The 21,253-nt window shown below is 40.4% G+C and overlaps 1 long non-coding RNA gene across 1 annotated transcript in view; it reads right to left on the bottom strand.

Moving 5' to 3' along the window:
- The window catches only part of LOC111874392, a 33,418-nt gene extending 12,243 nt beyond the window's left edge, over positions 1 to 21,175 (bottom strand). Inside the window, exon 1 of the long non-coding RNA XR_004514100.1 lies at positions 20,891 to 21,175. This is a non-coding gene — a long non-coding RNA (uncharacterized LOC111874392). The remainder of the gene's footprint in view (positions 1 to 20,890) is intronic.
- Between the last annotated feature and the right edge of the window lie 78 nt (positions 21,176 to 21,253).

The raw sequence follows: 21,253 nt of genomic DNA, 5'->3' as shown, positions 1-21,253 counted from the left end.
CACTACAAATCCCACATGACCTTACTAGAGATCGAAAATTTGCCGGCGTGATGGGAAGCCGACGACTGATCACCAAAGTTAACGGCAAGGCCTTGAAAGTATGTTCACCTTTGAAATAGAGTGTTCAAGTTTCACACTCAAACACTACGCAAGCGAACTATACCGACCGAGCGACCGCCGCTTGTCGGCGAAGTTAGTGCAAACTTTAGCGGATAGAGGGTGTCGCGTTGTCAGCGCAAAGAATCCCCACGGGCGTTAATTTCGATTTTCCAGAACGGAGCCTCTATTTCCGTGAAATAGTATATCCTCAATTATTCTCACGAGGCTGAGTGGACCCCGTTCCAGACCCCCTACTTCTCAGAATATCTGGTAGCACCGGGAATCGAACCCGGACCTCTGGATCTGTAGCCAGGAACGCTGACCACTCGACCACAGAGGCGGTCCACACCCAAATATAGGAACGTGAAAATTATCGTCTTGCATATTTTAATCTTTATGTTTCTAGATAACTGTTGAGGAGACAAATTCCGAACTGACTGACAGTAAGCATTCCGCAGATTACATTTACACTTAATTTCTTCATAAACGCAACTTTGATGAGTTACAATTCTTCCAAAATATTTTAATGCTGGTTCATTTTCGGAGGAATTATTTGCCATCTTCATGCTTCACGTGATCCAGACTGGATCTGGGGCCCATCCAGCCTCCTATCCAATGGGAACCTGGAGTTCATTCACCGGGAATAAAGAGGCTATGGCGTGAGGTGACCACTCGCCTCAAACTAAAGCCGAGGTTAAGAATTCGTAGATCTATGCCTCTACTCCACCATACGTCTTCACGGCATATTGTTGAATTAGAAAAGCACAGAGACAAATTTCCCTTCATAGGATTCTGTCTTGCATTCTTGTCACGGTACATACTTTGTTCCTTCTTTGGCCGCGCCATAGTTCAAGCGGTTAGTCGCTGCCTTCCCACCACGGCGGCCCGGGTTCGATCCCGGTTCTGGTCAAGTGGGATTTGTGGTGGACAAAGTGGCGCTGGGGCAGGTTTTCTCCGATTACTTCGGTTTCCCCTGCCAATCTTCATTCCACCAATTGCTCCACAATCACCCTCACCTATCATCTGGGGCTGGTACAATAGGTCAGAGGTGGCCGCAGTACAAGGGACTTGGTCTCACCCCACTAGCAATAAAAAAAAGTTCTTTCTCTTTTTAATTCTATTTCAATCTCATTATTGGCGTCTCTCTCTCTCTCTCCCCCTTTCCTGTTGCTCCCACTTGGGATCATAAGGCATCAGTGAAACTTTTTTTTTTTTCACTTTAGTTTCTTAATAAGATATTCCTTGGACCGGGGATCGTCCCGTCACAAGGTCGCTACCTACACAAACACAAAATAAACTCATACATCCATGCCTTAAGTGGGATTCGAACCCATAATCCCAATGTTCGAGAGAGAGAAGAAGACAGTTCATGCATTAGACCGCGCGGCCACTGTGATCGGCTTAGTGTAATATTTTTATTCAGTTTTTACCATGCTGGTTTCTTTTTTTAGGGTGAGTTGTTAGGACCTCTCCCAAGCCTCAAACTAGAGGACTACACATTCTCTGTTGTCCCTGAGGGCTATTCAGATTAATCATACCTAACCTACGTACGCGCAGGTCGTCTACTACAACCGCAGTCTGGGGCGGCGCTATACTATGGCGACAATGAGACCAGTGGAAGATATATACAATTGTTAAAATTGTGTATCACTGAACGTAACACAACGGACGTGAATACTGTATACGCGCACGTACTCGTAGACCTATGTTATTGTGTTTAAAATTACTAACAAAACGGCCAATGTTTGTTCGGAAGCTGAAGATGTTATTCTATTCATATGTTTCTGCAGTTGAACAATGGCCATACAAATTGGCTGGTCACCGCTATGATTTCTAACAATGAAGAAATCTCGATTACGAAGTAACAAAAACAAGACAGAAAAGGGGGGTACTCCGTCATGTAGTAAGACACAAAACTCCCAAACGGCATTTTTTACTGTTTATTGAATTTATTTAATATAAATCATAGATTTACAACGAAAATCAATGACCACTGAAGGCGATGAGTTATGCAAAATGGGGAGAAAAAAATTTCAGAAACATAAGTGCCTTTCACCGGAGTACAAAGTCATCGTATGTTTATCTCGCTGCTTGATCAGTGTATTGAGTTAGAAGATTAATATGCACTTCACTTAAATTGTGAAGTGCTGTAATGGAAGTGTTAATGACTTTCCTTTTGAGGGAGATAACTTATCTGCAAAATATTCACTCACTAGAGATTCGAGGAATGCGTGTGGAACAGGCGACTGCTCACGGATGTGGTGCATGCTTAGATACGGTTTGCTCACGCTATTTGGCAATCGGGCTCAATACAATTGCGCAAATTGCGGTGTCCCGGTTTAGGTGTAATGTCAGAGGATGTATACGGCTGGTAATTTGGAAAATAAGTGCACAGATTGAGGGAACCGATACGCGTGACATCGGCAGACTGATGTTTGTAATGGCCACTCTCAAACAAAAATGACTATCTCTCTGAATGCAACCCCTTAGAAGATGGAGCGTATAGTACTTCGAAACAGAAAAGTCGTTTAAATAACATTAAAACATTCAGTTCCTACTTCACAGAAAACGTAAAAAGTCTCAATTGGAAAACTAATTGGTTAATGCTGTTCAAAGAGGATAATTGCTGTTCATACTGAACACAACTTACTTACTCATGGAGCTGAGCCCTTCTGGAGGAGCCGCCAATTCTGCAGTTGCTCAAGAATTTCCCAGCATTTTATGGAACCCGAAGGTTCATTACCGTGTTCACAAGAGCCCTCTACTGGTCCCTATCCTGAGCAAGATCTATCCAATCCATACCATCGCATTCTATCTCTCTACCACTCTAATATTGTCCACCCACCTACGCCTTGGTCTTCCCTGTGGTCTCTTTCCTTCTGGCTCTCCCACCAATATCCTATACGCATTCCTGGTCTCCCCCATTCGTGCTACATGACCTGCCCACGTCATCCTCCTTGACTTCATCATTCTAATTATATTTGGAGAAGAGTACAAGTTATGAAGCTCTTCCTTATGCAGTTTTCTCCACCCTCCTGTCACTTCATCTCTCTTCGGTTCAAATATTCTCTTCACTGAACACAGCAGGAAACACATAAATATATTTTGTGGGCAAAATGCAAAGCTTCCTGGTGTTAAAGCAGTGGCATGTCTATAGGTCATTGTTTCATCACTATACATGTATATATGTACATTAAGGAATTAGTATATACTTTGCCAGTTTATTCAACAGAACATTGGCCACGGGGTATGTGAAATGAATATCACTGACGTTCATTTCTCAGGTTTTATCGTTTTATACGCTTTCATTCTAGCTTTCCGGACAAATTTAATTACATCACGGCTCTCTGCTGGCCCATGTAAATGCCATTGTGCTATGCCATTTCAAGTGTTATTACAAACCACTACTATCAACTACTAGTATGCACGTTGCTAAGTTTCAGTAACCTTGGAAAAATCACGGCGCATTGAGTGCGCTATAGCACCGGAACATCAAAATACGAATGACATGTCAAGTGCGCCAGTAGATGGGAAATGGCCTGTGTGTTTCTGGACTTATGACGGTTTTAATACTCCTTAAAAGTCGAGTTGAAATTTTAAGTTGTGTTGAAAAGGCCTGTTACTTTCAGAAGTTATAAATTTTAACCATTTTTTTCAGTAACTCATTTTTTTTCATTTATGTAGTCTAAATTTAATATAAACGTCCTATTCCATGAATATAAATTAGTATTTTTAAGAATTAATATGTCTTCCATCTGTGAATTTAGATGCAAAATATTTCGTGTGGTCTGGGTTCATGTTGTTAAGAACAGAGTCCAGTGACGGGCTTGTTTGAGTACGGTAATGAAATAGACCGCGCGGTCAGCGAACAGTGACTATGTAAAATTCTGATATAGGGAATAGTGAAGTACATATACAAAGGCAGTATTCACTCTGAGGAACCGAAGATTCTATCGAAAACCCTATAAGAATTGTCGGTAAGGCGGCCAAGATTTGAATACAAGTCTACAGAGCTACGATTACACTACGCTGTGCCGTAACTAAGGGGATTAGTTACCGACCTCTCACCGCAGAGCATACTACTACATCCGGAAGGGTCGTCTATGCGCCCCTCGAGAAGATCTGTCTCCAGGCACTTCGATTTTCCCTTGGCAGTTTTCATTCCACCAATCCCCACTTATTACCTATCATCAGGGGAAATATAATAAGTCAATCTGAGGGTGAAGCACCATGAGACTCAGCCTCGCCTCATTGTTACAATTTGAAAAACCAACATCTATAAGACCTTCAGTCGTACTACGCCGGATAGACACTGGCAAAATTCGTTAGAGAGACGGAGTGTCCTGGGAAAAATATTACGTATATGCATTTATTTGCCGGTCACGGTAGCCGAGCGGTCTAAGGCATGTACTGTCTTCGTTCGCTTGGAAACCGGGATCGTGGGTTCGAATCCCACTCAGGGCATGGATGTTTAGTTTGTGTGTGTGCGTTTTTCTGTGTCTGTGTACAGGTAGAGGCCTTGCGACGAGCTGATCACCCGCCCAAGGAGTCCTACCGAATGTGTAAGATCTAGAAAAACCGAAGTGAACGGAGAAGTTCATGGAGGTAGGCCTAGGTCCACTGGGGCTGCAGTGTCATGGGGGGAAAAAATGCATTTATTTAGGAAGGATTAGCTATAAATGAAAAATATACTAATGAAAATAAGACATTTCGAAAATATACTAATTAGGAAACAAGCAACAATACGTTAGGGGAACAGGTTATTACAAATCATATGAGTGGCGATGGTTAAGAGCTACGATCTAAATAGCAGAGAATATGGCCGACAGCCGAAAGGAAACTGTCAATAAAATTTAAAAGGAACTGTTGTGATAAGTGCAGATGGTCACTCGTAAGAAGGAACCTTGGTACTACACTACGGACATGAATTCTATGGTGATCAGCGAGACGGAGAATAGAGATATTCCGGTGAAAGTCAAACGACAATGAACACAGCGGCTCAATCTTCACGGTCGAAGAGTAAGAGAAGGGGGCGCCTCACACGAAGAAGTCAACACTCAGAGCTAACCTGCCTCATTCTGGTTTCTGATTTAGCGGTATATACCGTAACATATAATTTTCTTAGTCATTGTTTTGAGTAAATCAAATCCAATATATTGTAACGTGTCGGCAAACCAGAGGAGTAACTTCTAGGGAAACGCTAGAATGGACCGTTACATAGGAAGTAACAATAGCGGCACTGTAACCCCAACAGTGAGCCGTTGTACCGAGAACATCGAATCTCCACGGTTACGAGAATACGCGAAGGTTCCCACAGAGACAACGCGATAACAGTGGGTTATTGCGTAGGAAACGCGGAGCCAACAAAGCGACGTTTTCACTGTTATAACAAAGGGTTCGTTGCCTAACAGCGGGCAAGGTTATAAATAGCCCAGCTTCGACGAGAAGCCTTCAGTCTCGGAAGAGCCAGCTAAGAAGCCAGCCGTCATCAAGCCTCCGGAGAAGAGAGTCTCGGGCCAGCCTTCGGAGAAGAGAGCCCAGTGTCTCGCCGAATATTGTGAGCAGTGATTGTAACACTGCAAGTGTGATGATTGTAAAGTGTGTGTAAGGCGAGCGATAAGAATAAACTCGCTATATCAAAGAACGGCGTGAACTTATTTGTCGCGTTATACACCCAATACGTGACAATACATTGCCTGATATCTACCAACCATTATTCTTCCATAGTAACATCCGAAGTCCTCTGATCTGTGATAACTGGAGACTTATTACAGGCCTACATGCGTAAATGAACCTCGGACTTTCCCTCAAGAGATATGTCAAAGATAAAACTCGTAAGAACAAAACACCCGCAAGGATGGAGAAACTCGATTAGAAACAATTATAAAGATATCTGCTGAATTCAAATGAAAATGTACTGCTCATATTAACCTAATGGAACAGAGTCCTTCTTAGGCGCTAATAATCGCCCTGTTATCAAAAAATTCATCTCCCCTTACGGAATTCAATATACGCGGGTAGCGTAGTTGGTTGAGGGGCAATGCTACAAGCCGGAAGGTCGCGGGTTCAAGTCCCGATGAGGTCATTTGATTTTTTTCAGTTGACCTAATCCTTCCAGCCGGTCTATGGCCCTGGGGTTGACTCAGCCTCTAACAGAAATGAGTACCAGGAATTAATTACTAGTAAATAATTTTCCTGGGGAGTAAAGCGCGGCTGGCGCGTAAGGCTGACAACTTTTCCACCATCTTTGAGCCGATTGTCTAGATAATGTGGGAGCCTCAACGTCTCACAACCCTATGGGCCTTCATGGCCTGGTACAGGGACAGCTTTATTTTACTTACGGAATTTATTACCTTGTTCATAACAACCCGTCACAGGTCCATGTCCTGAGCCAAACAAATCCAGTCCACACTTTCTCATTCTATTTCTTTTGTATTAACTTCCATTGATGTCTAGGTTTTCCAAGTGTCCTCTTCGCTTCAAAGCTTCCAACAAAATATCTGAATGTATTTCTAATCAAATTAGTCGTGTTACGCAGTAGTATGTCTGGGATTTAAAGTATGGAGGTATTATACAAATGAATTAACCAAACCAATATTATCTTATATATGTGCATGAACGCAATGTGCAGCAAACTTCGCAGAATTAACTTTTCTCTCGTAACAAAATGTGGTATGATTTATTTCAACCGTCTTCCAGTGCATACACTCATCTATCTCCTCCTCTCTCTTGCACTACATGTGTAGAGAGAGGAGGAGATAGATGAGTGTATGCACTGGAAGACGGTTGAAATAAATCATGGACTTAAATCAGTGCAACAGGATGCTAAAATATAACATTAAAAATGTGGTATAAAATACGATTCTCACATTGTCTGCCACATTGGGGGGAGGTTGTAAAACTTGTAAAAATATGTTTTAAATAACCTTTAAAATTCTTTTTAATTTAAGCGACTCTCCAGTTTTCGTTTGCAAGGGTCTGAAAGAATATTCATCCTAATATCAAAAAGATATGAATAACCAGTCGCGGACAGCTGACAATATGCTGAAAATTCCTCATCGCAAAAGAAAACCAATTATTTTACGAAATGTTACACAGGCGGGTCGTCATTGGATTTTACAATAGCATAGTCGGTACAGCGACAGGCTAATGGCTACGCGACCAAGGGGTCGGAGTTCGAGTTCCGATGGAGGCAAGAATTTTCAATTCTCCATGTCGTCCAGACCGGCTCTGGGTCCACCCAACCTCCTATCCAGTGGGTACCGTGGGCTCTTTCTCCGGGGTTAAAGCGGCAGAGGCGTGAAGCTCACCACTCACCTCCAGCTAGTGCCGAGGTCAAGAAAATTTGAATGTATAAGTTCACTCCCCCATACGCCTTCATGGCGTAGTGTTTAAGTAGTTAAGCACAGGGGCAACTTCATCTTTACCTTTTACCTTACCTAATCCTTCCTGCTGCACTATGGTTCTGGGGTCGACTCATCTTCTAACAGAAATTAGTGCCATCAATCTTCCTGTAGGTAAATGGCGGCTTGCGCGTAAGGCTAACAACTTAACTGCTACCTGTGATTTTATAGAAAATGTGGGAGCCACAACGTCTCACAACCCAGTGGACCCCCACGGCTTGTTATAGAGACAGTTTTACTTTCTTGCACAGGTGGCTGGAGAAGACTGCTTAAAGTGAAGGTTAATCATTCGCAAGCTACTCTTAATCAGATGCTGCTAAGAATGGTCAGATCTGGTCACAATGATGCCGGTAATATAACACTCGCTATGTAAAGGCCACGAAAGGACTTCACATGGATCGAACACTTTCATATCTTCCTAGAGCTGTTACCTTCCACCTCAAGCGTATTTCTCTATTTCCTCCTTTAGTTGTCTAGCCACCCATTTTTGGACTATTTTGCATAAGCCAAAGGAAAATGAGGGGGAATACAGACAGTAGGAAGAGAAAGGGAAAGCCTGAGGGCCATTTCTTTCCGTGGCCGAAGAAATGTTCCAACTCCATGTACAATAAACAAGCGGTCTGTGTCACGCTATGCCAACAATACTTACTCCACCCAGGCTGACATTATCACTGATCTTAGACATAACGTTTGGTTTCTTTGTAACGTCACTAGCCAACAATTCTTCTTGAAATCGTAAACTTATCATATGCAGATAGGATTGAATTAATATCGTTTATAATAGTGCATAAAATCAACTTCGCTTTGACACTTACCGCTATCACAATGTCTTCTCGCGATAGTATGACACATGTCAGACCGACTACTCACATGCACGACACAACTGCTTACATAGCGGTGCCAGGTACGTCACTCGGCCCTGGCCTGAACGTCATAGCTCTCTTACTTGATCAGTTTTCGGAATTCCCGTAACAATTACAAGAGCTAGTAGGGTGTGCGTAAGTTCAAGTCAACGAAATTGAATGAAACTTAACTAATTCCATGGAGTTGAGCCCTTCTTGGGAAGCCTCCAGTCGTGCAGCTACTCAAGAATTTCCCAAAATATTATGGAACCCAAAGGTACAGTACTGTGTTCACAAGGGCCTTCAACTGGTCTCTACCCTGAGACAGATCAATCCAGTTCCTGTCACCCATCCTCTCTCTCCAAAATCCATTTACTATTATCTTCCCACCTATGTCTTGATGTTCATAATGGTTTCTTTTCTTCTGGAGTTCCCACCAAGATCCTATATGCAATTATATTTTCCTCTCACACGTACTACGTTTCCTACCCAGCGAATCTTCCTTGGCCTGATCATTTTATTTATGCGTGGAGAAAAGTACAAGTTATGAAGCTCCTCATTATGTAGTTTTCTTCAAGATTCTGTCATTTCTTCTATTTAGGGCCCAAATGTTTATTTCAGCACCCTGGTCTCAAGCACCCTCAGTCTATGTTCCTCCCTTAATGTCAGACGGGATGACAAAAGGTTATGGACTGAATGGTAGCAAGCATTACCAGAATCCAACCTACTCTTAATTCGCCCATCTGCGAAACAAGCAGACCTTCATAAGTACAATAGCTCAACATGTATACGGTGAAGGCCACAAAATATGTTAGAAAGAAGCAAAGGTCTTGCAGCTGAAACAAAACACAATATGCAAGAATCACAAGGAATCCGCCCATGTGCTGCCTCCATCTTAGAGCTGAAGTGGCAGCATATTCCTGAGAAATATCGATATATACCCATAAGCCTACGCTGTGTCACGGTGCACAAGACCACAACCTGAACAATCATTGTCGTGGAAAAGTAAAAACTTTTACCATGTTTGTGTTCCGCGTCAAACAAACTTTCATTTTTAATATATTAACGGTCCCCCTTATCTGCTCTCGGAGAAACTTGTTACAGTTCAAGCCAAAACTACAATTTAACTCCACTGTTACGAAACAATGGCCACTAACGCGTCACTGCTGTCACACTATTACACGGAAGGAAGTTAAAAAGCATAAATGTAAACGAAACTTTGTAACTTTATCAGGATATAGTTCACACACACAAAATTCAGATGCCTATAATTTCAAATATATATGAACAATTTAACACGAATTGTTAAAGTTTATTAGGTCTAAAATAATATGAAATTTTCACTACATATCTTATTGCATCGAAATATGACTGATCAGGCTGTTGGTGTTGGTATTGGTATTGGTGGTGGTTGTAGTAGTAATGATGGAGTTGATAGTAGTGGTAATATTGGTGATAGTAGTAGTTTTGGTGCTAGTAATAGTAGTAATAGTGGTGGTGGTGGTAGTAGTAGTAGTGGTGGTGGTAGTAGTAGTAACTGTGGTTGTGGTAGTAATGTTAGCAGAAGGAGTCGCTGTCCTAAAGCTTAATTCATGAACGCTTGACAAATGGTTTCAAGAAAGTCTGCTTACATTTTATGTGAATTGCGCCATTGCTCTTATTTCACTGTATATAATATAAATTCAAGTTGTCTATGTGCCTAAGCATCAAACCATGCAGTGAAATTATGGAGCCAGAACAGAAATTTGGTGATAAACTTCATTTCATGTTACTTTCAAAACAGGGAATGAGCCCCTGGCACTCATTGAACACCAGAATGATTACGCTTGAAAGAAAATCTGAGGAAAGCGGTAATAAAAAAACAGAATTTTTGCCATCCAATCTGATGCCATCTTCTTCACTGATTAAGTAGATGGTTAAAACGGAACACAGAGTTACTAATTACTTGTATCATAAACTAATGGACAATTAGCAGAACTTGTAACCACCACAACTCGCATCCTCTGGGTGGTGGGCATGGGATGTCATAACAAATTGTAAGGTGGTCCAAATATATTGAATCAGGATCCTACCACCCTCAGGGACTCCAATTCCTGGGGTCTCAGATTTAAGACACTTCCTCCAGGGGATCAAATAAGGAGGGCCATTCCCGGGAAGACAACGGCGAAGGATGGAAGGAGAATTAACTCTTCACGCAGTGATAACTGGTTGAGAAACAAAGTGATAACAGCCCTGTTACTAATCTCTTTCTACGAGATGCTGGTAACGCCTCCACAGGACTTCTGCCTACTCGTCAGCCTTGTATAGGAAACCGCTGGACTTGCCTACAGAACACACACTTGGACGAAATTCAGGAAAACGAACGGTAACTATGGAAGAATTGAAAACTGCAACATGGAATGCTAAGGGAATATACAACGAAGAGACAGAATTGACAAATATATATGAAAAGTTAGATTTGTTTCATTCTGGTCCGTCACAATAACAATTACAAATTATAAATCACTCCGTCCAATGTGACCTGTAAGTCTTTTACTACATAAAAACTTAACACACTTACATGTTTCGGTCTCTGTGGACCATCCTCAGAGGGCAAACATCACTACAAATAGGAAATCACTATCACATAATTTGTTTACACGCAAAGTACGTACACTTATATGTTACAACACACAGTACACAGAATACAACATTTCACAAACACAGCAGTTTCCTGGGAATGTAAGTTTTAAAAAATTGTATAAAATTCCTTGATGCTAATTAAAAGTTNAATATCTGCCCCATATAAGAGAGACGATGGGAGGACGAACACGAGCCTGCATGGTTTACGAATTTTAATTATTGACAATCTAAAAAACTTTTAATTAGCATCAAGGAATTTTATATAATTTTTTAAAACTTACATTCCCAGGAAACTGCTGTGTTTGTGAAATGTTCTATTCTGTGTACTGTGTTGTAACATATAAGTGTACGTACTTTGCGTGTAAACAAATTATGTGATAGTGATTTCCTATTTGTAGTGACGTTTGCCCTCTGAGGATGGTCCACAGAGACCGAAACATGTAAGGCTGTTAAGTTTTTATGTAGTAAAAGACTTACAGGTCACATTGGATGGAGTGATTTATAATTTGTATATATGAAAAAATATTATTGCGGTTTCGGGGACAAAAAATGAAATTATAATATACTCAAAACAGAGAACGTTGGGGTTGGTAAAACAGAAAGTCCAGCAAAATTAATCAAATTTATAACAGAAATGAAATGGAAGAGGAAAAGAGAGCTGTACGTTAAACTTTCAAGAGAACCTCTTTCAAAAAGAGAAGCGTAGGCACCCCAAGAAAGAAAAAGGAAAGCATTGTAATAGTTTTTGAGAAACAATAATAGGAATTAAATATGAACTGCAAAATTTATGAAGTGAATATTACATAATTTCTGGAGACTTTAATGCAAGTGTTGGTAATATGCTTGTGAATACAGGAATTACAAAGTGCTGGGTGCAGAGTTCATGAACAATTTTTAACATCTAAGTATATATTTCCTGAAGTGGCTTTACTAGAAAATTAAAATGGATTTGGACAAGGATTTTCTTGTGCCAACAATGTTGTTAAAACAAAATAAACAATGGAAATAAGAAAAAAGTTTAACAGAGAAATACTTCATCTGAGACAAGAGAAATATTTTGATCGGCAGGTCTCTATGTGAACAGCCCTTAAACAGCCGACTTTACACACGATACATGTACTGCAAGTACAAGTACGTGGCTGTAGGTATTCCAGTCTCTCTTATAAGCCCGAAGTCTGACAGCGGAAAACGCAGCTTGCTTCTCTGTTGCGTGACGCCGTGTTTACAGGGGCGTTGCTTGGCAACGCTGCCGAGTCAGTCAGTAAGTCTTGGTTTCGAGACTCATCTGGGGGTCATGACCAGCTATTTATTACTATTTGACAGTTACTGTCTTGTTTTTGTGGGGCGCACTCTCTGACGAGAGGACGAGTCTGTCTTTTGTATATGATGCTGGTCCTTGCCAGCGCAGTCTTTCTAGGGTCCGAGTCCCAAACCTGTCTCAGATTTGAGACTTCAGTTTTCGTCGCCTCCTACGACTCGCAGGATCACGGTGGAGGTATGTGAACCCGCCTCCACACGGAGTATCTCTGTCCTGATCTGATCTCTTATATTCTATCGTCGGGGGATTAGAAGACACCTTCTTCAAGCCTTCCGTTTCAAGTGTTCTACGCACCGGCCGCTGGTGTATTTGTTCCCGCGGCAACTACACTAGTTTTGGGTTTCACTTTTTTTATTGTTAGTGGAGTGGGACTAAGTCCCTTGTCTGCGGCCACTTCTGGCCTATTGTACCAGCTCCAGATGATAGGTGAGGGTGATTGTGGAGCAATTGGTGGAATGAAGATTGGCAGGGGAAACCGAAGTACTCGGAGAAAACCTGCCCCAGGGCCACTTTGTCCATCACAAATCCCACTTGACCAGACCTGGGATTGAACCGGGGCCGCCGCGGTGGGAAGCCAGCGACTAACCGCTTGAGCTATGGCGCGGCCCTGGCTTTCACTTTCCCTTGCGCTGTCCCGGAAACGTGCATGAACAGTTGCCTAGCAATATGGATACCAGGTAACTCCCTGCCTGACTCCATTATTCCGGCTTTTAGGCAATGTTTACCAAGCGCTGCTGACCTATGGTCTATTCTGACTTGTTGTCCCGGCAACGTGTCACAGTAAAGGCGTCAATTTGGAATGCGTGTACTGATGTTAAACATAAAGGAGAAAAATATTCTTTTATCAGGCCATAGCGTGCGAACTCACACGGCTGACTAAATTACCTGTAGCGTTAAGCTGGTCATATCTACCTATGACTGATTTCACTTTCATAACGTATCGTTCATCTTGGAAGGTGGAAGGTGCATGTCTAATTTGGAACTACAAAAACTGAGAGTTGAAAGCAGTCTGAAAATATTGCTTTCATCTTCTAATTTATCCGTAACCACAAGTCTTGTATATGTAGTCATGTGAAACAATGATGATATTAGCGGCCGTCAATAATGCAACAATTGTTCCCTTTTCTTCCATTTATACTGTTACACAACATGTTTCGGCCTTAGATGGCCATCTTCAGGTGTCTTAATATATCAAAACTGCTACACTGCATTAATATGCGGTAAAATCACACGCTGTAGCGCATTTAATAAAATAAAAGAAAATAAAATAAAATCCAATAAAATTTTCTATTACATTTTTCATCGCTTTGATGATATTCTATTCCACCTCACAATGGGTGTCGTCCATTTCTTTAGAACTATTATTTCTCTCCATGTGTTTTGTTGCAGCAGCTTGTTTTCATGTTCGTTATCCCGTTGTTCTGTTACGTCTTACCGAATATTAATGCAGTGTAGCAGTTTTGATATATATTGAGACACCTGAAGGCCGAAACATGTTGTGTTCAAGTATAAATGGAAGAAAAAGGAACAACTGTTGCATTATTGACGGACTGTGTTACACATAGACGTTTTAATATGGCTTACAACAGGATGCTTAAATAGAGAATTTAGGATATTGTCATTTAAATAGCTATAAAACGGTTGGAATAGGCTTCACTGCCTACATAAAGGAGAGAAGAATAAGCATAAAAAGGGGAATTCGACGGCGGCCGCGGTGACGACATACTTATCTTAAAAATAAGTGAAGACCCGAAGAAACAAAAAATTGTTAAAAAAATATTTCTACCAGTTCATAAAAACATTTGCTTTTATATGTGATACTAAACCAGGAGAAAGTTTAAAGCAGTGTAGCTGTATGGAAGCATTCATTTAAATACAAACAACACCTAATTACGAATACATATCATGTCTACTCAACATTGCCGTGACATGCAAGTTCCCACTAAGTAGTTAAAATTTATTATAAAAAAGTAGACGAGGGTAAGATAGAAACATGTGAAAATATAGCTATCCTATTTCATTCTGTCAGCATTAAAATTAGTTATCAAACCAGCCCCAGCAGTAATCAAGTCAGTGAAAATAGATAATAAAACTTACGGCATGTATTCATATCAAACATACTTTCTTGGCTGACAAGACATGCAAGTTTCTGCCAAATAGGTATAGCTTATAAAATAGGAATAGAAAGCGAAGCACAAACTTGTGAAAATGTTGTTACTGAACTACACCATTCTAGCAACAGCACTGCTGGTTGTTGCTCACAGTCACAAAGCAAACAGCAATCCAGGTAATTGACTTAAAGCATACAAATAATTTCCTACATATTCACACTTATGCTTAGTTTTAAAGTAGTTGATAACTGCTAGAGATCTGCTTGTCCTCAGAAGCAACACAACAAACATACAAATTTTACTGTGCTCTAAGCACATTATCAAACATGTTCAAGTTCCATTAAATTCGAATGAAATTAAAAAAAAAATGTTAATAGGCGAGTAGCGTCTTTATGACGCGTTAACAACTATGAGTCGCAAAAAGCACCTATTAACTTCGCCATTTCTGATAGCCTGGTTGTCTTCCTTCAAAAGCTCGAGAACGGCTCAAGGGATAGCCGTTACGTTTGATACAGGGGAATCCTGTTCAAATGTGCCAATATATTCCAATTTTATTATAATCGGATGATAGTAACGAACACATATAACGACTTGCATTTCTGCATGCATCTCAAAAGTAACTCGTTAAATATTTATCAGGNAAAAACAATACAGAATTATTTTTGCCGTTAAAAAAAATATAATTTAGGAAGCTACAATCCAACTCCTTTCCTCTAAGATAGTGTGAATTAATGGACTGTATTTTGTAGACACTGATATGTTGGGATTTTGGACTTTATCCATCGTCCTGGTTTTTAAGATAACAAAAACACGACGTTTCGGAGACTGGATCTGTCTCCGTCTTCAGGTGGATAGGGAAGGTTTAACCTACTGAGTTGGGCCCCTTAGAAAGAGCTAGTCTCAATCACTGGACTCCAGTGATCCACCTATCCACCTGAAGACGGAGACAGATCCAGTCTCCGAAACGTCGTGTTTTTGTTATCTTAAAAACCAGGACGATGGATAAAGTCCAAAATCCCAACATATCAGTGTCTACAAAATACAGTCCATTAATTCACACTATCTTAGAGGAAAGGAGTTGGATTGTAGCTTCCTAAATTATATTTTTTTTAACGGCAAAAATAATTCTGTATTGTTTTTAATGGTGCTACGACGCTCTCAGTATTTCGACTGTATAGTTTAGAATGCAATGATTAGTGAATAATAATGCAAAATACTAGGCTTTCAGGGTGATTAAATTTGATTAAATATTTTTGGGTTATATACCGTTCCAGTTGATTAAAACTACTGGCGTTTCAGGGATCATACTTGTCCCTATCATCAGGATCTGATGTCGATACCAGATCCTGAAGCTGGGAATAGAGACGGTCTCCGAAACGTCGGTAATATGTAAACATCAGACATGACTGATTGCCCGATATGATTTTATTAAGAGAATAATGAATTTAAGAGGTGTGAAAGGCGTGATAGTGGACTGTCTTGACATTTGCCTGTAGGGACCAAGAAAAGCAATTGAAACTTTCAGAACAGCCGTTCTCAAAATCGAGAGTTTAACCATGGGCCTCATGAATACGGAACACAAGTGGCATCCACTTAACCGCAACGTTCAGTAGTATCACTTGCAGTGAGAGAATTACTTATGGCGATATGGTGAGGATGAGAAATGAAGTTGTCAAAAAATTATCCTGGTAGCACGAAGGAGAATCTTCACAGGCACAACAAGGGTCCTGATCCTTTTATTAATAAAAATAAACCAATTATGAAACTGGCTTCCATTTTACAGTTTCTGGTGTCCCTATCGGGATTAAAACCGAGTACTTCCGGAATATAATTCTACAGTGTTAGAGCGTTTCTTCTATACAGACCTGCTCGGGATAGCGGTTTCCGGCCAGTAATGATTTGTAGTCCTAACTGCAGCGTTTAATATAAATTACTTATTTTCTTCCACCTATTTAACCAAAGTAGTAAAAACCTGTAAAATCAAGTTACTTTTATCACATATATGCCCAGGGATATTCGAAGTCGTGTATTAAAAAGGAATAATAGTTTCATAAATTAATACTGCAATGCCTATGGTTTATAAAATTATCCACGTCATCAATTATGTAATTAATGGTGAATATAAATAACCCAAATAAGTCAAATAATTGAGTCCAGGTGCCATTCTTAACTACTTGTACATTGTTCGTTTGAAATTATTCCTTATCACACACTGACAGAGCCAACAGCAAAACTTTTGCCACAAGAGAGAAATATGAAAGACTTAACTGAACTGTACTTGACCATGTAAATATGTCCTAAGGAAATTATGGGTTCAGGAATTTTAAACACGCTGTGCCAAAAGTGTGCCTTAAAATCAGAAAATTAATGGTTTAATGGCGCAAAGTCAGGTTTTAAAAATCCATTATTTTTCCCAAAATACACCTATGAATAAAACATTTTAACCACTTATACGTATCTGCCTCTAGACAAACTTCAAGCCTATCATAATGGCGGCGAGTTCTAAGGCATGAACCGTCTTCACCCACTCGAATATTGGGATCGTGGGCTGATCCCCTGTCCAAGGAATCCCAACAGAAACATGGAACTCATGCGTGGTATCAAGTTAAGTCCCTTTCGTCTCACAAGAGGAGAATTTACTGTCAATATTTATAATTACTGCTTATAACAGTTTCAAATGCAGAATCACCAATATCAAAAACCCATACTGCCATCGTCTTTAATATCATCCCAAACAGCCATATTTTCAACCTTTTTTTTTTTAATTTTTCCAATAACCCAAAGGATAACCACCCAGTAGGGCACTTCATCAGAATCAAGTTTATATATTTTCCTGCCATTTTATTGACCCCTGTTTTCCCCATATACATACACACGACTCTGTATGATTCAGTCAGTATAAAATATAAGGATGAAGATGGTCGTTAAGAACACTTACAAGAAACAAGTATACACTTATGGACAGCTAAGCTCTTTTTGTATTACTCTAATTTAAACAGTGTTTACAAACGTTTGAAGTTTAGTTGTGGATTATTGATTCACTTCAATGTACCTCGACTCCACTCAGGCAAGTGACACAGATGTCATACAGAAAACTGAGAATGTACATTAAATTAAAGCAAGCTAAAGGAAAAGCAGGCTTGTAATCTAATAAGAATTTGTTGCCGAAAGAAGCTCTTGCTTATTTAATTTATTTCCATTTTTCAGATGACGAGAGTCTAATGAGAGATGAAGTTTTAGAAGAACTCACACATTTTGATAACAGTCGAATGTTTACAGATAGGCTGTTCTCAATAATCGGAAAATTGCCTCTGACTTATCTTTTCTCTCTGATGCCAACACATACTGGAACTGTAGTGTATGACAGTACAGTCTGTATTACATGCCGCTCAGTCACCGACGCTCTGCTGACATATTCACAAAACCATTCAGAGCAGAATGTCCGTGACCTTGCATATTCAATCTGCATTAATCTTGGGATACAGGCTGACGAAGTATGCGCTGGAGTAATTGACTTAAACATGGTAATTCAAATTTACTTAAACATTTGCGGTACAGTTCAGATATTTGGGAACAACGATAACAGATCGAAACCTGATTCAGGAGGAAATTAAGAGGAAATTGAACTCGGGTAATGCTTGCTACCATTCAGTCCAGAACCTTTTGTCTTCTCGTCTGCTGTCCAAAAACATAAAAATTACAATATACAAAACTATAATTTTGCCTGTGGGTCTGTATGGGTGTGGAACTTGGTCTCTGACATTAAGGGAGGAACATAGACTGAGGGTTTCTGAGAACATGGTGATGAAGAGAATATTTTGACCGAAGAGAGATGAAGTGACAGGAGGTTGGAGAAAACTGCATAATGAGGACCTTCATAACTTGTACTCTTCTCCAAGTATAATTAGAATGATAAAGTCAAGGAGGATGAGGTGGGCAGGGCGTGTAACACGAATGGGGGAGACGAGGAACGCGTATAGGATATTGGTGGGGAAGTCAGAAGGAAAGAGACTACTGGGAAGACCAAGGCGTAGGTGGGTGTACAATATTAAAATTGATCTTAGAGAGATAGGATGGGATGGTATTGATTGGATTGATCTGGCTCAGGATAGGGACCAGTGGAGGGCTCTTGTGAACATGGTAGTGAACCTTCGGGCTCCATAAAATGCTGGGAAATTCTTGAGTAGCTACAGAATTGGCTCCAGATGGGCTCAGCTCCAAGAGTAAGTAAATACCGAAGAATGTTACCCTCTGGATGCGACGCTGTACAGTCTGGTACAAACAAAAACAAACAAACTCCGTGGTGTGTAGTCCGCAAGCGAACTATACCGACCGAGGGACCGCCGTTTGTCTGTGAAGTTAGTGCCAACTTTTGCGCGTAGATGGTGTCGCGTGGTCAGCGCAACGGATCCACATGGCCGTTAATCTCGGTTTTCTAGATCGGAGCCGCTATGTCCTTGAAACAGCTCCGCAATTATCCTCACGAGGCTGAGTGCACCTCGTTCCAGACCCACTACTTCTCAGAAAATCTGATAGCGCCCGGAATCGAACCCGGGCCTCTGGATTTGTAGCCAGAAACTCTGACCCCTAGACCACAGAGGCGGTCACGTACAGTCTGGTACAAGTTCATAAACTGTTCGGAGGATGTACTGCATCCATTTTCAAGATTGAGGAGTAAACTAAGCTAGAGGGAAGTGCCAATGAGAGTCCGCGGGCTGTTTAGCTTTTTCTTCGACCTTGAAAATAGAGGCAGAACGTTTCCCCGAAAAGTTGGTAAACGTGCAAGAGACCACACAGCGTCACATAACAGAGTACAGTACTCTTTATAATCACTGCTGTCAGGACCTGAAATCTCAAATTGTTGATACTTTTCTCATAGGAAGTCTATGTCATGTCCCAGACTGTTCTAGGAATTTCATGTTACTTTCATGTGCCTAAATGCCATTACAAATCATATGAAATTCTACCCGATCCCCCAGCTTAGTTAAAAACAACTAATTCTCTTTCAAAACTTCGTCACAACTAATATCGCTCTCTCCCAGAAACTGTTATGAAAACGTTTAAAAAGACAGTATAGTAATACTGTACGTCATACATGAAATCGTGCCGACCCGAGAGGTCACTTGTTTTGCCTGCACTCGATTGCTATTTACTGTATTGACACATCACCTAAACTAACTGCTGGATTTGAGGTTGTCACAGCGGTTCTAGCGAACTGCATGACTTCTGTCATATTACTTTTTATTTAAATTAACTGTTTAAAATAATTTCACCGCTCCAATGAAAAGCTGGGGTACATTTATATTCCTTGCAAAATCAAGTAAAGTGCTGTTTTTTACAGCTTTGGAAATTTTACCCAATGAGTAAGTTATGATGAATTAAGAACAATGTTCTCCATACTGGTTAGTTTAAAATTAGCGTAGATACTAAATTTTGGAATTTTAAGGGCGAAGAGGATATTTAACTTCCTGTGTTTCACTATTTAAAAAATGAGTCGAGATTTCTCTGTATAGTGACTAGCTGGAGGATGAACGATCAGGCTTCAATTTCCTCCTAGCAGCGAAGTCCAGAACGGTTCTGGAGTCCATCCAGCCTCCTGTCCATTGGGTACACAGGATTCTTTGCCCATGGGATTGAGACGAAGTGTGAAATTCACCTCTCACTTCCATCTAAACATATGGAGCTATATCTCTTCTTCCTTGTATGCCTTCAAGGCAAGTGCTTAACTAAGTACAGGGATAATTTCACCCGTTATTGTAAATGTGGCTAAGTGTTATAAAGAAAATCATATTTAATTTATGTTTCCAGGTACTCTTCTTTTCCTAACTGGCCACTACAGATCAGATCACATGATGCCATTAATTTTAAGTTTTACCACATAAAACATCATCAAAATTTGTTAAATATATCACAGTTTGCAAGAAGTGACAGAAAGGCATTGTCAGACAAAGAGCGGGGGTTCACGAAGGAAAATAGCAATCGCAACGCAAACGCAATTTCCGTAAATTGTTATCAGCATTAATTTAACACACGTTGCTGAATGGAGCAGCGCAAATTGAGGAAACGGCAAAGCAACTCGCGGAAAGCCTGAGAAACTCAACTTCCCGGCAACGGCCTGTCTTCTCACAATTGTGTTGCCGCGTGGTTTCCTAGTATCAGCTGTTCTATTACGCACTTCAGAGATTCATTTGTTTCTTAGGATGGCATAGAAGTTTGACGAAGCTGCTAATTTTGTTTTTGTGCAGTTAACTGGTGTATACGACAAATGCCACCCAGACTATGTTAGGCAGGACAAAACAGATTTAGCTTGGGAAAGAATTTCTCATGAGACGAAGGAGTCCGGATCCTGGTTAAATTCTTTCGAAACAATGTAAGCACCTCAGTTTATACTGTCACAGAAGAACGGATTCACCCAATGTTTTCTTTTCCTAATATTATATTTAAGAATTATCATTTCACATATACTTCAGTCTTAAATATAACTTATATAGTCACCTTTCTTCCAAATTACATGGTTCGGCTGTATACGGCACTCATTAGGTATCTTCTATCTTGCTAAAACAATTGCACGGTATGTCAGAATTTCGAATAGCGTGTGAACGCGATATTTCCTGATTAAAATAAACTGGTATTAACTGAAATAAATTAATTAACATCCCAATATTTTCCTCATGGTCGTCGACCTCTTCACATGCCGCCACAACCGGTCTCAACTACCACCACATTATGACAGGATCAGTATTTTATTCCATCGCAGAAGATAAGTGCGCGAAATTATAAAATGCAATCATGCATTATGTCGGAAGAACGTAACCGCTTAAGATGATGTGAACAACTACTCAAACATAAGTTACCTCA

Source organism: Cryptotermes secundus, unplaced genomic scaffold, assembly GCF_002891405.2.
Source record: "Cryptotermes secundus unplaced genomic scaffold, Csec_1.0 scaffold197, whole genome shotgun sequence".
NCBI classification, from domain to species: domain Eukaryota; kingdom Metazoa; phylum Arthropoda; class Insecta; order Blattodea; family Kalotermitidae; genus Cryptotermes; species Cryptotermes secundus.
Note: the sequence above shows the minus strand (reverse complement) of the source record. Positions and strands in the feature narration are given on the sequence as shown.